At 46.3% G+C, this 23828-nt stretch overlaps 1 long non-coding RNA gene across 1 annotated transcript; it reads right to left on the reverse strand.

Annotated features, from left to right (window-relative positions):
• Positions 1 to 888: 888 nt before the first annotated feature.
• Positions 889 to 22972, reverse strand: LOC147100382 (uncharacterized). Its single transcript, XR_015073726.1, has 3 exons — positions 22896 to 22972; positions 7815 to 7897; positions 889 to 6492 (listed from the first exon to the last, which is right to left on the reverse strand). It is a non-coding gene; the product is annotated as an uncharacterized LOC147100382 (long non-coding RNA).
• Positions 22973 to 23828: the final 856 nt, after the last annotated feature.

The raw sequence follows: 23828 nt of genomic DNA on the forward strand, positions 1-23828 counted from the left end.
CCAGAGCACATAATCTAGGCTGACACTTCAGTGCAGTACTGAGGGAGTGCTGTACTCTTTCGGATGAAATGTTAAACTGAGGCCCCGTCTGCCCTCTCAGGTGGGCGTAAAAGATCCCATGGCACAATTCGAAGAGGAGCAGGGGGGTTCTTCTCGTGTCCTGGCCACCATTTATTCCTCAACCAACATCTAAAAAGAACAGATTATTAGGTCATTTGTCTCATTGCTGTTTGTGGGAGCTTGCTGTGTGTAAATTGGCAGCCGTGTTTCCCTACATTATAACAGCCACTCCACTTCAAAAATACTTAATTGGCTGGGAAGTTCTTTGGGATACAGGGAGGGAGGGAGGGAGGGAGGGAGAGATGAAGGAAGGGAGGAAGGAAGGTTGTTTGTTTCTTTCTCTTTCTTTCTTTCTCTATTTGATTGTGGGCAGCGGAATACTCTCCACTTGCCTGGATGAGTGCAGCTCTAACAACACTCAAGAAGCTCAACATCATCCAGGACAAAGCAGCCCGATTGATTGGCACCTCCTCTACCACCTTAAACATTCACTCCCTCCACCACCGGTGTACTGTGGCTGCAGTGTGGACCATCTACAAGATCCACTGCAGAAACTCACCAAGGCTTCTTCGGCAGCACCTCCCAAACCCGTGACCTCTTTCACCTAGAAGGACAAGGGCAGCAGGCGCATGGAAACATCACCACCTCCAAGTTCCCCTCCAAGTCACACACCATCCTGACTTGGAAATATATCGCCGATCCTTCATCGTCGCTGGGTCAAAATCCTGGAACTCCCTCCCTAACAGCACTGTGGGAGTACCTTCACCACATGGACTGCAGCGGTTCAAGAAGGCGGCTCACCACCGCCTTCTCAAGGGCAATTAGGGATGGGCAAGAAATGCTGGCCTTGCCATCGACGCCCACTTCCCATAAAAACAAATTTAAAAAACAGTTTCCTCTGTCCTCTCACAAGCACACCTTCCAGTAGGAGGCATTGGATAGTGATCAGGAGATGAAGCCCTGGATAAGTTTTTCTCCTTCTCCTAGGGTTTAGAGGTTAATTGTAGCACACTTCCTTCAACTGAGCCCTGCTTATGGCTATTTTTCATGGAGAGGCACCAAGTATTCAGTTGTAGCTTGTTAAGAAGCAGTAGACGTCAATGTGGACATTGAGGCTGTATGTGATTCTGATGAACTCTTGGAGTTATGGCACTATTTGGTCATAAACTTAGTTTTCTCCTGTAGTAAGTGCCTCAGTCCAGTCCAGACACAACTGTAATTTGTATAAGATAATATCAGTTCATGACTCTGCGCTTTCAATTTCCACAACCAAGTCCATGGAACCCATGGTATCCACATTAGTAATATCACACTATAATTCTAGAACTATAAAGCAGGGCATAAGGATTGGAAATTTACAGAGAAATCAAATCCTGTTCAAACATTAGTTGGTGAATTAATGTGGTATAACATTAGTGGGGTAGGAAATAGTTCCATATTTGTGATTCCCCACTCAGTTTGTGCCTGATCTTCTGGATAAGGGCCTGAGAAGAAAAATCAGAAGGATAGTTAACTGAATCTTAGTATATATCCCGGCAGCTGATTACGAAGTGAAGAAAAAAACCAAATATTGAAAAAATATCAATATATTACAATATATGATATGGAAACTAGTGACAGCCCAAGAGTTACATTTGAGTCAGTTCTGCTGCTTACTTTTTTCTTAGAAGAGAAGCCTTTTCATAAGATGGAGGGCACTTTTCTGTGTAGGAGCAGTATTGCTGGTAACTGTGCTTTTTAATTATTAGTTCTCAGGATGTGGGCAACAGTAGCAAGGTCGCATTTATTACCTCTTCACCTTGCCTTCAGCAGCTTGCTGGGCCCCTTCAGAGGGCATTAAAAATCAATCACAGATAGTGTGGGACTGCATTCATATGTCGCCTAGAACAAGTAAGGTTGTTGATAGATTTCCTTTCCCGAAGGACATTAATGAACTAGTTGGGTTTCTACAACAATCCTGCAGCTTTCATGGTCTTTTTTCCCTCCTGGTGGCACTTACAGATTATCAGATTTCTTAAATGTAGTTTCACAATTTACCATGGTGGGATTTGGACACAAACCTCTAGATTGTAAACCTGACTACCATAACCATTATGCTCCCATTGGTAGTTAATACTGTGCAGCAGTATGGTATGGTGCACAGGTTAACGTGGTGACCTTCTGGGGAGTGTAACTACAGAATGGGGCCAAGTTAGAATGAGGTTCAAATGAGTTGGTGGCTTGTGCTCAATTAATTAATGCTATGTTTAATAGTATGGAAATACTAACGATTTAGTGGCAACTGTCAGAAGTGCCAGGAATCAAGCACCACAATCAGCAAGAAACAGATGATAACATTAACCCACAAAGAGCACATGGCAGCATAATTTTAGTTTGTATAAAATTGTTGGTGTTTAATGAGATGTCTCACAAGAGGCTTGGTAGAAAAAGTCAGGTAGACGGTACAGGAAGAAATGCAGCAGCATCGATAGAAAGTTGGTTGAGCGACAGGAAGCAGAGTTAAATGTGCGTTACTCGGATGGGAGAAGAGTTGGAAGTGGTGTACCCCATGGTTCGGTGCTGGGTCCACTTTCATAGAAGATTTGAACTTGGGTGTAGGCAAGACAATCTCAAAATCAGCTGATGATACAGAAATATCGATAGCCACTCTTTTCCTTTGGGTAGCTATGTTGTCATTAGAGAGGGAATCCCACAGTGTAGGACCTAGGTGGCAGAAGGGAACACCACCAATGGTGGGGTGAAGTCAGGGAGGTGCACGAGTGGCTGAGAATTTTAAATTTGAGGCATTGGTTGGCAGCTAAGTATAATTTCTTTTCTGGCCATGCACAGACCCAGATCAGAGAACTAAACACAGTCCAATCAACAAATCAGAAACAGTGCAAGTCTCAGTCCCTGGCTGGGTAGAGATTACAGATGGCAATAATGCCACTTCTGGAGAATGTTAAAGGTTTTGCTCCAATATTGCCAGCTGGTAGAATGTCCATTTACAGTACTGATAAGGAAGGATGTGCAGATTCCTCTCTGGCATGCCAGCGTGTAGATCTTATGTGTTAAAACTGTGGCCTTAGAACCCAGGGTATCTGCAAGGTCTTGATTGAGATCAACTGGCTCATCATAGGCCAGGGATTGAACAGTGAACCTTCCTGGTCCTTCAGCTGCCTAAGTCCTAAGCTCTGGTATTCCCTAAATCTCTCCATCTCTTCACTTCTCTTTCCTCCTTTAAGGCGCTCCTCAAGACCTACCTCTTTGACCAAGCTTTTGGTCATCTGACCTCGCATCTCCTTATATGGCTCGGTGTCAAATTTTGTTCTTTTTTTGATAACGCTCCTGTGAAGCACCTTGGGACTTGAATTTATTACGTTAAAGGCACTATATAAATATATACAGGAAACTTTCGTTTAACCGGAGGTTAAAAATCCGGAAAGCTCTATCTACCGGCAAAATTCAAGAGCCGTTTCCTATAAGTTTTTTTACTTCTCGTTGCTTTTTTTTCCCCAGTCAGGCTCTGCAAGGTCAAGCGGAAGCTGTTGCTTAGCTACAGAGATGCTTTTAAGCTGCGGCCGACTGTTTTGAAGCTGTTGCTAAGCAACAGGGTTTGTTGATTCACACGGAGCTGAAAAGCTCCGTATGGTTTAACATTAGCGCTGGTTTGTCCGGCAGTTTTGATGGGACGGCACCAACTCGGTCCCGTCAGTGCCGGATACCAGAAAGTTTCCTGTAAGTTGTTGTTGTTGTCTGATTGGCTCAGTTAGGCCAAGTAATGACTTGCTTTTAGCCTTCACCAATACTGCTCTGTATTCAGCTGCTAGAAGAATGAGTCAACTGAACTTCTATTTATTTTACCTCACTCTGCCAAAGGAAATATTGCACCCCTGAATAATGATTCCCTAGTTGGTCCTGATTGAGATTGGTAATTCCTTGTCACATGAGGAATTGCGGGTCTAGAATCCATATCGGACCTCTTTGTGGCACAAGACATCAGTGTTTAACAGAATTTGTAGCCTTGAAAGAGTAAGTAACAGAAGTTCACATCATTTGTTTTAAAGCTTTTGAACCTTCAAGTAAACACAATTGCCAATGAGCAGGTTGTTTAATTTATAATCTAAAAGCTTCTGGTCTGTGCTTCCCTGAAAGGTACACAAGGTGCTTTTCTGTGGCAGATTCTGCCTAATGAATAAACTAGGCCCACGACCCCCACTGCTACACATCTCCAAACGACAGCTAATCCCCGTTCTCTTTTTTTTCAGCACCAATTCATGGAAGGGATGAGAAGGGTCTCGGTGCTTTATCTGCCTCCAGCTTCAATTAACTCCAGTTGCACAGGTCTGATAGGTTTAGTAGAACACTGAAAGCTGAGCTTTTGCTAATCACCGAGTCTGGCATTAGCTTGCATCTAAAGCCTTTAGCTCATTTGTTTCAGCAGGGATAAAGAAGGTATGAAGCTAATGCCGTTCTGTTTTGATGGGGGAGGAGGGCTGTCGAAAACGTACACATTTAAGTCTCCACTACAGCCATATTTTCCTCTCTGTTCATTTTAGTAACAACACAGATGTGAGTGAAAAGTGGTGCAATGTATTTGAGAACATGCTAACGGACTACACATGTACGTTAAGCTCTGAATTGGATTTGATAGCTGCTAGTGTAACGCCAAATTATGTTGGGAACATGTGCTAAGTAATAAGCTGACCCTGCAAATACATGCACGATCTGCTATGGGCTGTATGCCTTGGGATGGCTTGTGCTGAGATTGCAAAATCAGGACTTTTGATTACATAATAACACATATCCATTTGAATGCACAAGTTTTCATCACATGTACTTTTATGCAGTGTGTGTGGACACACTTATTTATTTAACTTTTTTTTTAACTTGTTTATTGGATGTGGGTGTCGCTGGCAAGGCCAGCATTTATTGCCCATCCCTAATTGCCCTTGAGACGGTGGTGGTGCGCTGCCTTCTTGAACCGCTGCGGTCCGTGTGGTGAGGGTACTCCCTCAGTGCTGTTAGGGAGAGAGTTCCAGGATTTTGACCCAGCAACGATGAAGGATCGACGATATATTTCTAAGTCAGGATGGTGTGTGACTTGGAGAGGAACTTGGAGGTGGTGGTGTTTCCATGCGCCTGCTGCCCTTGTCCTTCTAGGTGGAAGAGGTCACGGGTTTGGGAGGTGCTGCCAAAGAAGCCTTGGTGAGTTGCTGCAGTGCATCTTGTAGATGGTACACACTGCAGCCACAGTACGCTGGTGGTGGAGGGAGTCAATGTTTAAGGTGGTGGATGGGCTGCCAATCAATCGGGCTGCTTTGTCCTGGATGGTGTCGAGCTTCTTGAGTGTTGTTGGAGCTGCACTCATCCAGGCAAGTGGAGAGTATTCCATCACACTCCTGACTTGTGCCTTGTAGATGGTGGAAAGGCTTTGGGGAGTCAGGAGGTGAGACACTCACCGCAGAATACCTAGCATATAATACTTAACATGTAATAGAGTTATCTAGCAATTCTGTGTACCCCTCCAAGGTGCATCATTCCCATGTATTCCAGACCCTTCCTCCTGAATAACTTAACTGTTGCTTCCTTGTATGAAATGAGTTATTTCTGCTCATTGAGCCTCGTCACTTGCTCCATGCCATGCCATATTATTATTTTGAGTATTGCCTTTAAATATAACAGCATGGACTGCGACATGGTCATTTGGGTTGTGGGATTTCCTTTGTGATATACAGTATTGGGAAGGATCTTTGTCCCTTTTTTCAGTGTGAGTGAGGCGGTAGTAAGATCTAAATTGGTGAAAAAACCCTTACCGCCATGCTTCCAGCCAAGGCACACCCATTGGGACTTTCAATCAGGCCCCAATTTATGCGGCCAGCAGGAATAGGTGGGAGCCTCATGCGTATATTAAAATCAGGGTCCTAGGAGGTTTTTAGGACCCTGATGCAATTTTGGGCTCCCATTGGGCAGAGCGTGTATTTCGTAGGCCCCGCCCAGCGGAACTGAGTAGAGAGTGGCAAAGCCAGAAGTCCTTAAAGCCCCTAAACTTGCTTCAAAATCTGTTCCATTTCCAGCTTTTTTCCAGTTCTGACGAAAGGCCTTCGACCTGAAACGTTAACTCTGTTTCTCTCTCCACAGATGCTGCCTGACCTGCTGAGTATTTCCAGAATTTTCTGTTTCTATTCCTTAAAGGAACCGCTGGTCTCCACTTGGAAAACATGACGCGTTTCTTTAAGCCGATCCTTGTTGTACTAAAAGGAGCATGAATACCCAAAAACCTCGACTTTTCTTCTCTCCGCAGATGCTGCCTGACCCCCTAAGTGTTTCCAACGGTTTCTGTTTTTGTTTCTGTTTTCCAGCATCTTCAGTTTCTTTGACTCTTTGTTAACTCAGTGGAGTTCCATCTTCTGCCAACAGTCTGTTATTGCCAATCATGTTGCCTGAGGAGATCTACATAGGGAGAACATACGAACATGCAAACATATGAGATTGATGGGCAGGAAAAGACCAGCTGGTCCATCAAGTCTGTTCCACACCATGATGGCCAGAGCACCATGACTAAACATTTCCTCCCTATCCCCCCAACCATGGAACATGAATCTTCATTACCAGTAATTCAGAGATTGATACTAAGGGTTTAATGTTGTATTTTTCCTTTGTGAGCTTATACAGCACAAAAGCAGTCGGATGTTAAATTACTGAAGACAGGAGCAACCAAACTTTTGAAGAAAGTTAAAGACTGGATGGACACAGACAGAAAAATTGCGAGTGATCTGAACTGAAATAGGGAATGCTGGAAATCCACAGCAGGTCATTCAGCATCTGAAAGAGAAAGATGGGCTAATATTTTGGATTAAATCTTTCATTAGCTCCCCTTAAAAATTAACCTATCCAGCCTCTTTCTGCTGACTGACCTGTTGTGCATTTTCAGCATTTTCTGCTTTTATTAAAGACAAGGAGCTTGGCCTAAAAATTCAGTTGCTTTGCGCCTCCCGTTATCACCCTAAGAGGGCACTAACAGGGCGCAAAGCAACTAGTGCCCGGGCGTGGCGCCGCCAATGCCTCCCGCAAAATTTAGTGGGAGGTTAGTGGCGGCGATAACTGTTAACGCCGTCATCGCCGTGCGCAGCACCCCGCTCGTGCCCCAGCCACGATCTTCGGTACCATCTCCTGACTTACCACCGGACGCTATGTCCGACGGGGTCAGGAGGGCCTACCTGTGGCCAGGGCGGCACTAATTAAAGGGAAGGTGCCGGGCAGCCATTTTTGTTGCTGACCGCCTGCCAGTACCTGCCCCCTCTGCCGTCCCTGGCCTCCACTGCTGCCCCCCCCACCCCGCCCCGCGGAGTGCTGGCTGCGCTCCGTGAGCCTGGCACTTCTCTTGAGTGCCGGGCTCTTTTGCCGGCACTCCGATCCCTGGTGGCCCAGCTGGGCCCCGGGTCGCGCTGTGCTAGGCCCCTCCCCTTTAAGAAGGGGCGGAAGGCCTGCAGTACCGCTGCACGTAGCGCCACGATATTCAGTCACAGCGCCCCAAGAGGGAGGTGGGGCGCTTCCAGTCGCACCCCGTTTCCCTCTTGGGACGCTACCAATGAATTTTGGCCGCGGGGGCGCTAATTCTTTTGGGGCGCTCAAAGTACCCGGCGAAGTTAGCGCCCCAAAGGGGGTGTGACTCAATTTTTCCCCCAAGGCAATTGGAATTGTTTTTTCCAAAACAGAGATGCATGCCCCCACCATTGTGCTACTAGTTTATTTCATTTTTTCTCAATACCTACCATCATTTATTGCTGTCCTCTTGACAGACAGATGCAAGGTCCTTCTGATTCTGCTCTGTGACAGCAAGAGAGTGCAGAGAGCCCTGAGTGGGAGAGAAAGAGTATAGTGAAGAGGCTTGTGAGTGAGAGAGCGAGAGTGGTTGTAGAGATGTCTGAGTGTAGGTGAGTCAGCCTGCTGAGAACCCAGTAAACTGCAGTAGAGGAACTTAATGCTTCATATGAAATGAACCGTCCAAGGCTAAAAAATCCAGGCTAAATAGCTGTGCCAGATTTTGTCCAGTTTCAAGGAGGGATACATGGCAACTGTTTGCGTTTCACATGAACATCAGAATTTTCAGGGCAGTGTCCATTTCTCCATGTTGTCAGATGAAAATCAGCTGTTTTTATTTCTTCCCTCAGAGTCACTCTCGGCCCCTCTCCTCCCCTCAGTGTTACTCTCAGCTCCTCCCTTCAGTCCCGCTGCCGGCTGCTTCTCTCAGTGCCACTCTCAGCCCCTCCCCTCAGTTCCACTCCAGGCCCCTCCCTTCAGTGTCGCTCATAAACATACGAAGCATCTGAAAACGATGGACAGGAAAGGACCTACAGTCCATCCAGCCTGCCCTACACAATTATGATGGCTTAACCTATCGAATTGAAAGAATCAGTCGACATAAACACAATCTAATCGCTTCATTATTATGTAAACCTCGATCAAATCAGAATTTTCAGGGCAGTGTCCATTTCTCCATGTTTTCAGATGAAAATCAGCTGTTTTTATTTCTTCCCTCAGTGCCACTCTCGGCCCCTCCCCTCAGTGCCACTCCCAGCCCCTCCCCTCAGTGCCACTCCCGGCCCCTCCCCTCAGTGCCACTCTCGGCCCCTCCCCTCAGTGCCACTCCCGGCCCCTCCCCTCAGTGCCACTCCCAGCCCCTCCCCTCAGTGCCACTCCCGGCCCCTCCCCTCAGTGCCACTCCCGGCCTCTCCCCTCAGTGCCACTCCCGGCCCCTCCCCTCAGTACCACTCCCGGCCCCTCCCCTCAGTGCCACTCCCGGCCCCTCCCCTCAGTGCCACTCCCGGCCCCTCCCCTCAGTGCCACTCCTGGCCCCTCCCCTCAGTGTCACTCCCGGCCCCTCCCCTCAGTGCCACTCCCAGCCCCTCCCCTCAGTGCCACTCCCGGCCCCTCCCCTCAGTGCCACTCCCGGCCCCTCCCCTCAGTGCCACTTCCGGCCCCTCCCCTCAGTGCCACTCCCAGCCCCTCCCCTCAGTGCCACTCCCAGCCCCTCCCCTCAGTGCCACTCCCGGCCCCTCCCCTCAGTGCCACTCCCGGCCCCTCCCCTCAGTGCCACTCCCGGCCCCTCCCCTCAGTGCCACTCCCGGCCCCTCCCCTCAGTGCCACTCCCGGCCCCTCCCCTCAGTGCCACTCCTGGCCCCTCCCCTCAGTGCCACTCCTGGCCCCCTCCCCTCAGTGCCACTCCCGGCCCCTTCCCTCCCCTCAGTGTTACTCTCAGTTCCTCCCTTTAGTAAAGACAATCTAATCGCTTCATTACTATGTAAACCTCGATCAAATCACCTCTAAGTCTACATTTCTCTAAAGTATAGAAACCCAGCTTGTTGAGCCTATCTGGGTAACTAAGGTGTCTTAAAGTGGAAATTAATCTTGTGGCCCTCCTCTGCACCCTTTCCAAACCCTCAATATCCTCCACCATTTGAGGAGACCCAAACTGGAGACAGTCTTCTAACTGAGGCCAAACCAAGGTCTTGTACAAGAACAAAATGGTATGCTTTGTGAATTGACCTGTGAATACACCCTAGAACCCTGTTTACTTTAGCTATAGCTTCATGGCATTGTTCATGAATCTTTAGAGATTGATGCACTGAAATACCTGCCACTGGTTTTAATTCTTTCACTAATGGCTTTAATGCTTTTCCCTGTAGGGTGTATCTATGTTTAATATTTTACCTGCCCACATGCGTAACACTGCACTTTTCTAAATTAAACATGGGCCCAATTCCTCAACACATTGAGATCTGCTTGTAATAGTTGAGCGTCCTTTACAGTCCTAACACTTGCAAAAGCTTAGTATTGTCGCAAACTTGTGGATCATTCCACCAACACCTACATAAAGATCATTAATGAAAATAGTAATTAGCAAGGGTTCTAACATCAACCCCTGCAGGACACCACTGGTAACTGAGCAGATCCGAATCCATTGACAACTACTTTCTGCCTATGGCATTCAGTCAATTCTCAATCCACTGCAGCAGATTACCACTAATCCCACTAGATTTTATTTCATACAGAAGCCTCTTTTGTGGTACCTTATCTAAAGCTTTCTGAAAGTCCAGGCAGATAATGCCTACTGGGTTACCATCATCCACTAACCTGGTGGCTTCTTCAAAAATGGCCCTTCCTCCCCTCAGTGCCATGCTTGGCTCCTCCCCTCAGTGCCATGCTTGGCCCCTCCCCTCAGTGCCATACTTGGCTCCTCCTCTCTGTGCCATGCTTAGCTCCTCCCCTCTGTGCCATGCTTGGCTCCTCCCCTCAGTGCTATGCTTGGCCCCTCCCCTCAGTGCCATGCTTGGCTCCTCCCCTCAGTGTATTGCTTGGCCCCTCCCCTCAGTGTATTGCTTGGCCCCTCCCCTCAGTGCCATGCTTGGCTCCTCCCCTCAGTGCCATGCTTGGCTCCTCCCCTCAGTGCCATGCTTGGCTCCTCCCCTCAGTGCCATGCTTAGCTCCTCCCCTCAGTGCTATGCTTGGCCCCTCCCATCAGTGCCATGCTTGGCCACTCCCCTCAGTGCCATGCTTGGCCCCTCCCCTCAGTGCCATGCTTGGCTCCTCCCCTCAGTGCCATGCTTGGCTCCTCCCCTCAGTGTATTGCTTGGCCCCGCCCCTCAGTGTATTGCTTGGCCCCTCCACTCAGTGTATTGCTTGGCCCCTCCTCTCAGTGTATTGCTTGGCCCCTCCCCTCAGTGCCATGCTTGGCTCCTCCCCTCTGTGCCATGCTTAGCTCCTCCCCTCAGTGTATTGCTTGGCCCCTCCTCTCAGTGCCATGCTTGGCCCCTCCCCTCAGTGCCATGCTTGGCCCCTCCCCTCAGTGTATTGCTTGGCCCCTCCTCTCAGTGTATTGCTTGGCCCCTCCCCTCAGTGGATTGCTTGGCCCCTCCCCTCAGTGCCATGCTTGGCCCCTCCCCTCAGTGCCATGCTTGGCCCCTCCCCTCAGTGCCATGCTTGGCCCCTCCCCTCAGTGCCATGCTTGGCCCCTCCCCTCAGTGCCATGCTTGGCTCCTCCTCTCAGTGTATTGCTTGGCCCCTCCCCTCAGTGTATTGCTTGGCCCCTCCCCTCAGTGCCATGCTTGGCCCCTCCCCTCAGTGCCATGCTTGGCCCCTCCCCTCAGTGCCATGCTTGGCCCCTCCCCTCAGTGCCATGCTTGGCTCCTCCTCTCAGTGCCACTCCTAGCTCCTACCTATTGTTGCTGCTTCAAGGGATTGAACAGTGCTGAATGCTATGGGCTGGACTCCTTATGAGATTAGGTATTCCTGCCCACAGCATACAGCAGCATTCAGTTCTCTGCAGCAGCAAGTAAGAGCAGGGCTGGGAGGTGACTTGAACTGTGGGGAAGAATCGAAGAGTGACGGTTTGATCAAAGGGCAGAGGCAGAAGAGTGCCAGTATGAACTGAGGGGGAAGTTAGAGGGAGAAGAATACCAGCTGGAGGAGACGAAGTAGGCAGGAGGGGAAAAAGATTCCCAGCTTGAAATGACAGGGAAAAAGTGCCCCTAAGTTACTATGAAATGCATATAAACATTTTAAAACCATTTAACAATCAGCTTAGTGCCAATACATTTTCAAACATGCCCACAACAACTTCTCTGTGAAAAATGATAGAAAATCTCTGCAATTTTGCAGCAATTTCTTGCGATGCAAGTGATGGGATGCATCTTAACTTTTGACAGTTCTGTGTGCCACTGCTCTTTCAGTGTAATTATATTTACTTGGCCTATGTTCAGGGCCAGTGCTGAGCAGTGAGCTTTTCTGATGTTGTGCAATTTTTTTTGCAACACTTGGTCAGCTTTTGAGAGTATTCCAGACTGGCATGTACATGGACAAGTGGGCCCAGTCACCAAGTCATTGGACAGTCGACATTATTTTATTGTCTAATGTTATTTGAGGGTTTCTGACCTATGTATAATTTGTAAAGTTTGACAAGTGTGTTATGCCATGAAGGTAAATTGTACTATATTCTGTGACTGTAACACGGTGCAAGGTCACCCAGGCTCATTTGCAAACTGATTTTTAATAAAGTTCTTTCGACATTACCACCATATGGGCTCTTGACCAGTGGACATATACAGATATTAACAGTCACACAGACGATAGGTGACCTGGCAGGTTATGTGGACCTTTCACCCCCACTAGTCTTTCTGCTTTGTAATTGAATTTTCCAGAAGATTTTGGGAAGAGGCTCCAGCGTCCACTTGCCTGATTATGGCTGTTCTACTAAATCTGGAATTAATGGCCATAATCCGAGCAGAACAGAAGCAGACCTCATTGTGTGGATTCCTGGCAGATGCTTGAAAATGGCTGGAGGAAAGAAAGGGGCTATGACTTAATTGCTAAAGATTTGTTCCTCCCTAGTTTCTTTTCTTTTTATGAAGATCAGTAACACACGGTCTGATGGTTTTGATGAGAGGAGCTAAGTAAAGTATATAGAACTAACAAGAAAAGGAATTAGAGCGTCTTATGATAATGGCCATGGAATCAAAATATAGGTTCTGCTATTAGTGTAGCTAGAAGGATGAACTAAAGAGGGAAATTGTGATTTTTTTGTGATTAAGTAAGTATGATCATTAATAGTCAAACTTATTATTTGGTTATTTCAGAACACATTAAAATGATTATCTAAAATGGATGAATCAAGCTAATTGACTGAGATCTTCATGGTTTAACAGCGGGGTGTAACTATGTTACGCTAATAGATCTCCAATTTCAGAAGCAGCAAAACACAGAGAAAAAGCTAATAATTCACCTGCATCTGTTACTGTGCAGATAGCAAAATACTGCAGATGTTGGAAAAACCCGAAACATCAACTCAAATTTCTCTCCACGGATGTTGCCTGACCTGCTGAGTTTTTCCAGCATTTTCTGTTCTTCCTTTTCACCATGGACGTACAATCACTCTACACCTCCATCCCCCACCCGGATGGCCTGAGGGCGCTCCGCTTCTTCCTTGAACAGAGGCCCGACCAGTCCCCATCCACCACCACCCTCCTCCACCTGGCTGAACTTGTTCTCACATTGAACAACTTCTCCTTTAACTCCACTCATTTCCTCCAAATCAAAGGTGTTGCCATGGGTACCCGCATGGGTCCTAGCTATGCCTGCCTTTTCGTGGGTTATGTGGAACAATCTTTGTTCCAGTCCTACTCGGGTCCCCTCCCTCACCTCTTTTTCCGATACATTGATGACTGTATCGGTGCCGTTTCCTGCTGAGGAAATCTACATGATATAAGGGGTTAATTTCAAGTGCTTGCTGGGTAAAAGTTTTCAGACTTGGCACTGGGCAAGTGTCGATGTGTAACTAGAGCTATTGAACGTATTCGGATTACAGCCAAGAACAGATGTCTGCCCACCTAATGAGAATGTAGAAGTGAAATAATGAGTTCCTTTGATGTACCCAGTGACCTGACAACTTGCGACCTAAGCAAACCTAGCCTCCCAATACATGATTAAAGAGGACCTCCGGTTACACGATTCATGCCCTGTTATAGATTAACGGTTGACTTATGTGTCCAGGATACTTCTGTCAATATGTCATTAATACCTGATGATTAATCTAAAATGTATCCTGATAGAGGAACAAAGGAATGTCAATTAAACTTGTTTGTTACACTGTATAAATATAGAATGCTTACGCTGTATCATTGGAATAGTAGCCTCACCCCTTGAGTAGAGGTGCTGATTCCCCTTGCAAGAAGTGAAATAAAAGGCCTGGCCGTCTGACGAATCCAAGTGTGTATTGAGTCATTACCCAGAGCTAAGAAGTAAGGCACTTCTACAATTTGGAGGTTCCACCGAGATGGCTTGCTGTACCAATTGGTGAGTTAACAGACGCCGAGTACGTTGCTCGGTTGGGAAAATCCCATCGGCCGAAGGTGGTGTTTTGCCACATTTTTGGGACTTTCCCTGCCAGAAGCATAGCTGCGCATAGTCTGTTTATTCCATTGGACAGTACTGCCATCGGGTAATTGACTCACAAGGTTCGGAGGTTAAACTGCCGTTGTGACTGCTTCCCTTTCAGAAACGGAACAGAGGACCAGCCATGAGGCGCTGACGCCCCGCGAACAGGATCGTGCAGAAAAGGACTGTATAAAGGTACCAGAGAGAGAAGGTTAAGTCAGGAATTTGATTAACTAAGGAGCTAGCGATTTATTGGAAATTGAACTAGCAAGGTTCCAGCTTGCTGAGAGAGAAGGTTAAGTCAGGAATTTGATTAACTAAGGAGCTAGCGATTTACTGGAAATTGAACTAGCAAGGTTCCAGCTTGAAGTTAGTTGGGACAAATTGAAGGCCCTTTTTGCCAAAGATTTGGCTAAAGGGAGTAGGGTAGAGGGAGAGCGAGTGGGTGAAGTTAGCTGGGACAAATTGAAGGTCCTTTTTGCTAAAGATTTGGCTAAAGGGAATAGGGTAAAAGGAGAGAAGAGTGGGCGATTGTCTGAAACACAGTGTCAATGTTTAATGTTTATGAGAGTGAGTATTTAACTACTTGTTATTATCAATCAACTTTGCAACTTTGTCCAGTAAGGCTGCATAGGTTGGGGATTTAGTAACACTTTGGTTGTTGTTTAACAAGTGTATTGTTTATTGTTTATTGTCATATGTATTAATGTTTAATCATGTCTGATCTGTAGAGGCGTCCCACGCAGATCATAGAGTGTTACAGAATTGTTGTATGTTTTAACTAAAATATTTAAGCTGAAAAAAAAACTGCAGAAGGGGTTGGAAAAGACCCAAGCCGGGGAAGTGAGTCCCGCGGCGGAATGTATTGTTGAGAAAATAGTGATGTCTTTTACATGATCCACTAAGCTATTGTGGATTCAGTATTTTCCCCAGTTAGAAATACCTTCCACGAGGGTTGAGAACCCTCGAGTTTTAAACCATAAGGATATGTCTTAACGTGTTGTAAATATTTAAAAAAAAAAACCTTGTTGCAGTCAGTTGACTAAATTCAGTCAGGAAGTGCTGAGTTTCAGTTGCCTAGCCTCAGGCCGGTTATTAAGAGGGCAAATGCCCCACGTGAAGGCCGGGACCATAAAGTAGGCGTCGAAACTCTAAAGGCACTCGGAGTGACAAATGGTCAAGGACTTTGTGACACTGATTTGAAGTAAAGACCAAGAAGATTGGATGTGACTGTAATTTTGATACGTATGTATAGTTTATTAATCTGATCTGTAGGGGCGTACAACGCAGATCACGGATTGTCACAGGAGTTTAGATTGTTTTAAGTGAACCATTTAAGCTGCTAAAATGGGTGCTAGCACCAGTAAGCCACCCGAGAAAGGCACGCCAGCAGCCTTTATGTTAAAGAACTGTGGTCAATCATCCATTGATCACCTACCAAATTGGTCCAAATGGACTGTAAATAAGACTAGACCCTTTCCCTCAGATGGTTCATTTAACATAGAAAGAATTACTTGCCTCGAGGAATGTTTAACGGACAAGAGAGAAATAGAGAACAGCCAGATAAAAAGACTGCCTCTATGTTTGTTGAGTCAGAAGAAAAAAATTAATTACCCCGAAGAAACACCTTTCTCCTCTATTATGGTAGGATAACAAGGTAACTATAGAAGGATGAATAGAGGGGAATATAGAGGAAGACGTGGTAGAGTAAGAGGGTATGGACGATCTGGTAATTGTTACAATTGCGGACAACCCGGACATTGGGCAAACCAATGCCCTGCGAAAAATCGTCAGAACCAAACCTCCAATAATGGACCTCCGTTAGAGAATAAAGGTCCTAATTTCACTGTCCATAACCCTTTTTCGGACTAGTCAGGAGGTTACCCTACAAACGGACAGGGATTTAGGAGAAATAGAGATCAGAATTACTGACTGACACCAGCAGCCCCAGGCGCCACAGACCACCAAATGCCCGTTGTTTCTTTAAATTCACGCAGCGAACCTGAAATTAAAATGCAAATAGCTGGGAGACCTATGTCATTTTAGTAGATACAGGAGCAACCTTTTTGGTGTTAGGGAAAGGATATTCTGAAGGAATGCCTATTAATGGGAAAAAGACCCCGATAGCTGGATTGGCTGGAATACTACAACGCTTGAATCAATCGACTCCCCTCACAGTAAAAGTAGAAGAATTTGAGGAAGAACACTCCTTTCTGTTATCAGATGTCTCTATGAATTTATGTGGAAGAGACTTGCTGTGCAAAATGAATGCTACAATCATTTGCTAAATGGCATTCAAAATTGCACTGCACGGCCTGCTATGACAAAACAGGACAAGATTATCAGCCGTTTTTAAATTTAAAATACCTCCTAACTATTAGACTGCACAGCCCTATAAAGTTACAATTAATCCAGCTGCACAGTATCCATTGTCAGAGAAAGCAGAAAAAGGAATTGAGCCAGTGATGGAATCATTGTTAAAACAGGGAGTTAACGCCGGATAGAATAAAGGTCGTTTGCAACACATCGTTGCCAAAAACTAAAAGAGAAATGAAGCATTTTCTAGGAATGACTGGCTATTGAACTATTTAGAAATAACCAGACCACTATTGGACATGAGCATGACAAATTTGGAAAATTCGCGGTTACCTGACTTCCTCGGGAACCCAGATTAAAAATGCACAAGAAGTGCAAAATCTTTTACTAGCTATTCAGAGACATAAACAGATTGCAATTATTATGTGCCAAGCGCACACGGGGCATTTGGACGAGGTTGCGCTTGGAAACGCTGCTGCAGATAGCGCTGCTAAGTCAGTAGCTATATCAAGTACTGAACGACAAGTTTCAGCCTTCCCTGTTAGGGAAAAGCCAGAGATACCGCAGCCCCCGTCCTTAGATGATGTGCTGACCCATCAAAATAGGGCCAGTTCTGATGAAGTAAAGGAATGGGTTGTTAATCATTGTTTTAAAAAAACACTGACGGCTTATGGGTTCATCATGACGGCCGCATGGTGGCACCCAAATCATTACTATCACCAATTGCCCGATGTGTTCATAAATTCACCCATGTGGGCAAAGGGGGGATGGCGGACTATATCCTCAAGACCTGGTATGCACCAGGAATCTCAAAGTTGGCAAAACAAATATGTGAAAATTGTACTATCTGCCAGACCATGAATGCAGGGAAAATAAAGAAGGTACAGCCCGCATCCCACCCAAACCCCATGGGCCCTTTTGTACACTTGCAAATGGATTTTATTGAACTACCTGTGTGTATGAGCTTTAAATATGTATTAGTTATTGTTGATATGTTTTCAAGATGGATTGAAGCGTTTCCTTGTAGAAAGAGTGACGCCACTACTGTTGCTAAATGTTTATTGAAGGACATTGTGCCTCGCTTTGGGATACCAGCAAAACTGTCAAGTGACAATGGGTCCCATTTTACGGGAACAGTGATTAAGGAACTATGCAAAGCCTTACAGATTAATCAGCACCTCCATTGCAGTTATCATCCACAGTCGGCTGGACTAGTGGAAAGATATAACGGGATGCTGAAAAACAAGCTTGCAAAACTGTGTAAAGAAACTGGACTTAAATGGGTTGATCTGTTACCCATAGCTTTAATGACAATGCGGTCTGCTACCAACAGAACTACAGGATTGTCGCCTCACGAGATCGTCATGGGAAGACCACAAAGATTGCCCTTTTCGGCACCTTTAACAGCTAAACAAATGGACATTCATAAAATGGAGGAAGATATGTTGAGTTATTGCATTGCACTAACCAAATGCATTTCTAGTTTCCATCAACAGGTGAAGGAAGCCCAGGTCGATCCCGCTGAAGGAAAGTGCCATACTTTCGAGCCAGGAGATAACGTCTATATAAAAATCTTCAAGCGAAAGAATAGCCTTCAACCCAGATTTGAGGGACCCTTCCAAGTACTCCTGACCACAAACACCGCTGTGAAAGTAAAGGAGCGACCAACATGGATACATGCGTCCCATTGTAAGAAGGCATCAGTTGAAGACAATACACTGCCAAGATGAACTGGATTTGGACTTTAACAAGACTGTTCTCTTTGTCAACGATAATTGAAACTGCCATATTGATTTACCCAGATCCCCTGAAGGGCAAACCATGCATAGAAGAATGTGTACTTTTAAACAGTGATTTCCTTTATATTATATGCTATAACGAGACTATGAAGGTTCAGCTTCAGGATCACACTATGCAGGTACCCCCGTATCAACACCTGAGTCTTAGGATTAGGCAGAATAAGATAGTAGAAGAAGATAGTGGACAGAAGCTTGATAAGCTATGGGTTACATGCCCCGATACTGTGTCACCAAGTGAAAGAATTGCGAATGAAGGAGTTATCTGTAGTGGTAATCCAAAGGGAGGACTGGCCCTGATGGCCAGGCCAATGTTTTGTAACAATCCAGTTACACAGCCCTTTATTTCAACATTAGCCACTCAGAAAAGAAAACTTAATAGGACAGATAAGAAACAGGGAAGAAGAGGAAGAAGGCTGTTAAGCAAGCATGGCTATACATGAGTTATTTGTATGCCAAAAGACAGAACCTTACTAAATGCTGGATATGCAGTCACACCCCTATACATGCAGAGGGCGGAATACCCCTATGGCCCATTCCCTTTGGAATGGAGGAGATGGTAGGGTGGTTATTACAATCTAATACTACCTGGAACAATGAGGATGCCCCTGGTACAGTGTCCCAAAATGGTTTAAACCCAGATCAATTGGAAAATGAATGGAAAGATGCAGGATACAACCTTATAAAATTTGAAGGGTGGTTTCATCCCCAATATAATAATCAAAGGAATCCAGAGAGTCTATTAGTGACGTCAATGGGAACCGTAAATAGAACAAAAGGAGAAGTCTGTCTGGTAAACGACAATGGAGAAGGATTGATGGTTGGATGGAGTGAGTGCAAATGTAACTACACTTTGACTAAAACTACTACTAAACCACCGGGTGCAGTCGAATGGCCCTATTGGGGATGGTGGAACCTGTCCACAGTACAAAATTTGACTAGTAAAAAAATCTGGAAAGGAGAACAAGGAATAGGAATGATGCACCAGATATGGAACAAATTTGAAGCCTATAATAACACCTATTTCATCTGTGGGCATAGAGCATACCCTTGGTTACCACAAAATTGGACTGGGTCATGTTATTTGGGATATGTAGTGCCCTATATACATCATATTTCATCTTTGGATAGCCACCCTGGGACACGAGTAAAACGAGCCATTACAGAAACTGAAAGGTTCTTTGCTATAGCATTTCCCTGGTATGGAACAGGGAAGTTAGCAAGAGAATCTATAAACATGGCAGCAGTGTTGGAACAAATAGCCAATGATACTGCTGAGGCTCTTAGTGATGTAAACGCAGAAATGGTGGCTTTGCGCACTGTTGCTTTACAAAACCGCATGGCTCTGGACTATTTGTTGGCAAAAGAAGGGGGCACATGTGCAATCATAAAAACCGAATGTTGCACCTATATTCCAGATAGCTCAGAAAATATCACCAACCTGGTAAACCACATAAAGGAGGCTGTAGAGAAACTACGTCAACCTGAACCGTGGTCCATGTGGGATTGGATTTCAGGATGGGGAGGAGCACTAGGAAAGCAAATTTTGGAAGCCTTAATCGCAATTGTGATGATAATAATTTTAATTCGTTTATTGATTGGTTGTTTAAAATTGTGTACAAAAGTCCTTTCCTTATTAACGTCAACTCCTCCAGTACCAATGATGTCTGAATATGAGGATATTAAGGGTGAGACCTTTGATGTAGAGTTTCTTAAACATAGCGAAATAGATTGTCCTTAGAAAGGACAAAAGGGGGGAATGAGGAAATCTACATGATATAAGGGGTTAATTTCAAGTGCTTGCTGGGTAAAAGTTTTCAGACTTGACACTGGGCAAGTGTCGATGTGTAACTAGAGCTATTGCACGTATTCGGATTACAGCCAAGAACAGATGTCTGCCCACCTAATGAGAATGTAGAAGTGAAATAATGAGTTCCTTTGATGTACCCAGTGACCTGACAACTTGCGACCTAAGCAAACCTAGCCTCCCAATACATGATTAAAGAGGACCTCCGGTTACACGATTCATGCCCTGTTATAGATTAACGGTTGACTTATGTGTCCAGGATACTTCTGTCAATATGTCATTAATACCTGATGATTAATTTAAAATGTATCCTGATAGAGGAACAAAGGAATGTCAATTAAACTTGTTTGTTACACTGTATAAATATAGAACGCTTACGCTGTATCATTGGAATAGTAGCCTCACCCCTTGAGTAGAGGTGCTGATTCCCCTTGCAAGAAGTGAAATAAAAGGCCTGTCCGTCTGACGAATCCAAGTGTGTATTGAGTCATTACCCAGAGCTAAGAAGTAAGGCACTTCTACACTGCTCTCGCCCCGAACTTGACAATTTCATTCACTTTGCCTCCAATTTCCACCCTTCCCTCACCTTCACATGGTCCATCTCTGACTCTTCCCTTCCCTTCCTCGACTTTTCCGTCTCCATCTCTGGGGATAGGTTATCGACCAATATTCACCACAAGCCCACTGACTCCCACAGCTACCTGGACTACACTTCCTCCCACCCCGCTTCCTGTAAGGATTCTATTCCATTCTCCCAGTTTCTCCGTCTCCGCCGTATCTGCTCCGACGATGCCACCTTCCACACCAGTGCTTCAGACATGTCTTCCTTTTTCCGCAACCGAGGATTCCCCTCTACCGTGGTTGACACTGCCCTCGACCGTGTCAGTTCCATCTCCCGCACTTCTGCTCTCACCCCTGCCCCTCCCTCCCGTAACCACGATAGGGTTCCCCTTGTCCTCACCTTTCACCCCACCAGCCTCCACATTCAACGGATCATCCTCCGGCATTTCCGCTACCTCCAAAGTGATCCCACCACCAAACGTATCTTCCCCTCCCCTCCCCTTTCAGCATTCCGTAGGGACCACTCCCTCTGAGACACCCTAGTCCACTCCTCTGTCACCCCTAACAGCCCTTCCCCTTCGCCTGGCACCTTCCCGTGCAAGCGGAGGAGATGTAACACCTGCCCCTATACCTCCCCTCTTCCCACTGTCCAGGGCCCCAAACACCCCTTCCAGGTGCAACAGCGATTTACTTATACTTCTCACAATCTAGTATACTGTATTCGCTGCTCACGATGCGGTCTCCTCTACATTGGGGAGACCAAACGCAGATTGGGTGACCGCTTTGCGGAAAACCTCCGTTCAGTCCGTAAGGGTGACCCCGAGCTTCCGGTCGCCTGTCACTTTAATTCACCGCTCCATTCCCACTCGGACCTCACTGTCCTTGGCCTCTTGTATTGTTCCACGGAAGCTCAACGTAAACTCGAGGAACAGCACCTCATCTTCCGATTAGGCACTCTGCAGCCTTTCGGACTCAATATCGAGTTCAACAATTTCAGATGATAACCTCGGCCCCTACTACATATTTTTTCTTGTAATTTTCCCACTCCTTTTCCCCCCCCACCACCCCCCCCACCCCTTTCCTTTTGTTTCTCTCTCACACCTGGCAGCTATCTCTTGCCCTGCCAGTGCACTTTACACCTAATCTCAGCCTATTACCATCTCGTCTAGCTCTTTTCTTTCACTTCTTTTGTCCGATCGCAGCCCTGCCTTCGATCTGCTTTCTTTTCTTTCCAGTTTTGAAGAAGGGTTCGACCCGAAACGTCAACTCAAATTTCTCTCCACGGATGTTGCCTGACCTGCTGAGTTTTTCCAGCATTTTCTGTTGTTATTTCTGTTGCTGTGCAGTTTGCCCATATCTACCGTATGTGAAAGATGGAAATTGGGCAAAGCACCAACCCCACCAAGGCTGGTGAACTCCACTCATCTGGTGGCTTTCTTTCCCGATGGAAAAAAGCTGCAAAAATCAAAGCAACTCACCAACTGGTAGGTAGTGACAATATTGAAAAAATTGCTCTGGTCACCCTGTGTAGCAGCACCATAAATGGCCGGAATTTTCTCCAGGTAGGGGGGTTGGGGGCAGGGAGCCTACGAGGCGGTCAGGAAACCAGAGAGGCCAGGCTTCCCGCGGGATCTGCCGACTTTAACGGCAGGGCCTGATTTGCATGTGAGGCCTCGGATTCCCGCCCGCAGCCAGCCAGAACGAGAGGCTGGTTGGCTGCAGGCGGGTAGGCTTGCAGATGTGGAGAGGGGGAGAGGGAGCGAGGTGTCGGTCTGGGGGAGGTATTGCAGGGGGGGAGGGGGAGGGTTGGGGATCGCGGGATGGCAGGATCGGGGCTGTGGGGGGTCGGGGATCGGCATGGGTTAGGTTGGGGATTGGGGGGTGGGGTCAGGGATCATGGGTGGTGGGGGGGAGGGAATCGTGGGAGGGCAGGATCGGGGATGTGGGGGGTCGGGGATCGGCATGGATTAGGTCAGGGATCGCGGGTTGCCAGGTGGCGGGGGGGTGGTCGGCTAGGGTTTGGGGATTGGAGTCGGTTGGGGATCGGGCGGTGGAGGGGTGGGGGCGGAGGATTGGTGGGGTCGACATTGGGGGGTCAGCTGGGGATCACGAGAGGATCAAGGCGGCTACCGGAAGATTGTGGCCGGCCTCAGCATCATAGGTGGGGTGGGGAGGGAGGCCCCATGGTGGGGTTCGGAGGGCTGGGGAGGTGATCGGAGGCCTCATGGTAGGGTCTCCGATCGCGGTGGGGGGTTAGGTAGGGACCCTGGATCCAGGAGGTAGTTGTAAAACCACTTACCTCTGGATTACTAGCCCAGTAACGTAACCACTATGCTACTGTACCCCATACTACCCCATGCCAGTTGCATCATTGGACCGTATTTTCCGATCGGAGGCTTCCCATGTGCGGAGGCCTCCGATCTGGAAAAAATCTACGCACTTACCTGAGGGCTCCCGAGATGTGTATACTTCTACTCCTGGGCCTCTCCATGACAAAATGCGCAGTGCCCACGTATCCCAGGGACGCAGGCAATTTGCAAGCGTCCCTGAGATCACGTGGGCCATGGGGAGCCAATCAAAGAAGGGAATCTCCCTTCATACACTTGACAGATAGACCTGTCAAATATATGAATGGAGATCACCCCAAAAACACTGTAAAACATTAAATACATGTTTAAAAACATCACATTTTAAAAATTATTTGAAATTACAATAAATTAAATATTTTAAACAAAAATTACATTTTTTGAAAAAAATAATTAAAGTATTTTATGGGGCTAAAAATAAACTTACCCTTTTTAAAGTATTTTTAAATGATAAATAAGTGGAATTTTTTTTTTTTCTACTCTTATGCTGGTAAAAGCAGGCCTTATGCTTTTACCGGGCGTAAGATTTCTAAGGGTTTTCCGCGGGCAGAGGTTCTCCAGAAAACGGAACTATCTGCCCGCAGAGGCCCTTCCCTAGAGCATTCTTGACAGATCGGAAATACCGATTTTCAGCACATGCCTGAAACCGGCATCTCTGATGCCCCTACAGGTGGGTACACAGCTCGTACATACCTGTAGGGATTGGAATATCCGGCCCATTATGTTGGTTATTTAGAAAACAATTAGTAAAGCTCCTTAAACAGTGTGACAATATCCCTTTAAATATTTTGCTCATGACTCTTTAATCATGTGATGTATCTGTGACTAACAAATCAGGGCTTAAAAAAAAGAAAAACTTGTTCCGTTGTAATTGGATTTATGCTGATGCTGCTCCAATAGTCCCAGACCAACTATGCATGAGCTAAATGTTCTGCTACACAATAGCTAATATTGTACTCAAGAACACTGCTCGATGTCATATACATAATGTCAAACATATTATAACACAAT

The sequence above is a fragment of the Somniosus microcephalus genome, chromosome 26 (genome assembly GCF_052327205.1).
Source record: "Somniosus microcephalus isolate GS21.2 chromosome 26, FLI_Smic_1.0, whole genome shotgun sequence".
Lineage (NCBI taxonomy): Eukaryota > Metazoa > Chordata > Chondrichthyes > Squaliformes > Somniosidae > Somniosus > Somniosus microcephalus.